Genomic DNA, 2,534 nt, shown 5'->3' with positions numbered 1-2,534 from the left:
TAACCCCAAACTTACCCAGTATATATACGGTAAGCAAAGCATTCAGTGAAGACCAACCTACCCCTAATATCAACAAATTACCATATTACTCAAGTCAAAGACCTAAACCATATTAGCTTAGGCCAGACCAATTTTATTTATTGTTTTACAGATTTTTGTCCTCAGAAAACCTAAAGATAGGAGGGATTTTTCTTTCTTTTTAAATCACCAATATGGGAAATGTTTCTTTTAAATACTAAAAGGATTTTACTGTTGGCAATTTATGAAGTGTATATGAGGCAAAAACAATCAAACAATTTGTTAGGTAAGTTTACATATTTGGCTAATAAAGACATTAGGATTTTTACTTTTTGAGCAGGGAAAATTAATATTTATTGTTTTTCATATTCTTGAAAAAATATGACCGGCGGATCCATAAAACAAGAAATAAAATTGGTCTGGCCTTACCAATAATAAACTACCATATAACAACAGTGATCCCTAGCCTTTGATGCTTCCATACCTGCATGATAACTTACAGTAATAGCCCCTAGCCTACCTGAAATATCTACCCTTGAGCTGGCTATTGATTTAGATCATAGAGATCGATAATCGTTAACTAAATATTGATTGATTATTAATGAATATCGAAGAAGTAACTGAGCGAAAATGCCCCATAAAGTCTGAAAGAAATGAATATATTTCACATCACTGGTAAGTGGTGACATGTTTATGCATGGGTTACTAAGAAAACAGCATACTGAACATAATTTAGACTGACTCACTGAGTTTGGTTTTACGCCGCTTTTAGCAATATTCCAGCAACATCACGACGGGGGACACCAGACATGGACTTCACACATTGCCCATGTGGGGATTCAAACCCGGGCCTGCGGCGTGATGAGCCAACGCTTTAACTACTAGGCTACCCCACCGCCCCCATAATTTAGAAGCAACCCATGAATAAAAACCTAACTTTGTGTATTGTTTGAGTAAATTAAAACTTCATTTTATCACCAAAGTGTATGAACGATATTATCAATGACACTATTTTCATATCGATAATCATTAATAAATTTTCCTTTTTTTCCGATTACCTGTATCTATCTTTTTAGCCAGCTCTAATATACCCCATCACATTACTCAATAGCCCCTTGCCTGCCCCAAATAATCTACCTTACCACATTACTCAATGGCCCCCAGCCAAACCACAATAAGCTAGCTAATCACATTACTCAATGGCCCCCAGCCAAACCACAATAAGCTAGCTAATCACATTACTCAATGGCCCCCAGCCAAACCACAATAAGCTAGCTAATCACATTACTCAATGGCCCCCAGCCAAACCACAATAAGCTAGCTAGTCACATTACTCAATGGCCCCCAGCCAAACCACAATAAGCTAGCTAGTCACATTACTCAATGGCCCCCAGCCAAACCACAATAAGCTAGCTAGTCACATTACTCAATGGCCCCCAGCCAAACCACAATAAGCTAGCTAGTCACATTACTCAATGGCCCCCAGCCAAACCACAATAAGCTAGCTAGTCACATTACTCAATGGCCCCCAGCCAAACCACAATAAGCTAGCTAATCACATTACTCAATGGCCCCCAGCCAAACCACAATAAGCTAGCTAGTCACATTACTCAATGGCCCCAGCCAAACCACAATAAGCTAGCTAATCACATTACTCAATGGCCCCAGCCAAACCACAATAAGCTAGCTAATCACACAATTACTCAATCACATTACTCAATGGCCCCAGCCAAACCACAATAAGCTAGCTAATCACATTACTCAATGGCCCCAGCCAAATTACAATAAGCTAGCTAATCACATTACTCAATGGCCCCCAGCCAAACCACAATAATCTACCTAGTCACATTACTCAATGGCCCCAGCCAAACCACAATAAGCTAGCTAATCACATTACTCAATGGCCCCCAGCCAAACCACAATAAGCTAGCTAATCACATTACTCAATGGCCCCCAGCCAAACCACAATAAGCTAGCTAATCACATTACTCAATGGCCCCCAGCCAAACCACAATAAGCTAGCTAATCACATTACTCAATGGCCCCCAGCCAAACCACAATAAGCTAGCTAGTCACATTACTCAATGGCCCCAGCCAAACCACAATAAGCTAGCTAGTCACATTACTCAATGGCCCCTAGCCAAACCACAATAAGCTAGCTAGTCACATTATGGCCCCAGCCAAACCACAATAATAGTCACATTACTCAATGGCCCCCAGCCAAACCACAATAAGCTAGCTAGTCACATTACTCAATGGCCCCCAGCCAAACCACAATAAGCTAGCTAGTCACATTAGCTCATTACTCAATGGCCAGCCAAACCACAATAAGCTAGCTAGTCACATTACTCAATGGCCCCAGCCAAACCACAATAAGCTAGCTAGTCACATTACTCAATGGCCCCCAGCCAAACCACAATAAGCTAGCTAATCACATTACTCAATGGCTGGCCCCAGCCAACCACAATAAGCTAGCTAATCACATTACTCAATCACATAGTCACTCAATGGCCCCC

This window comes from Haliotis rubra, unplaced genomic scaffold, assembly GCF_003918875.1.
Source record: "Haliotis rubra isolate DU_JTF1 unplaced genomic scaffold, ASM391887v1 Scf270, whole genome shotgun sequence".
NCBI classification, from domain to species: domain Eukaryota; kingdom Metazoa; phylum Mollusca; class Gastropoda; order Lepetellida; family Haliotidae; genus Haliotis; species Haliotis rubra.
Note: the sequence above shows the minus strand (reverse complement) of the source record.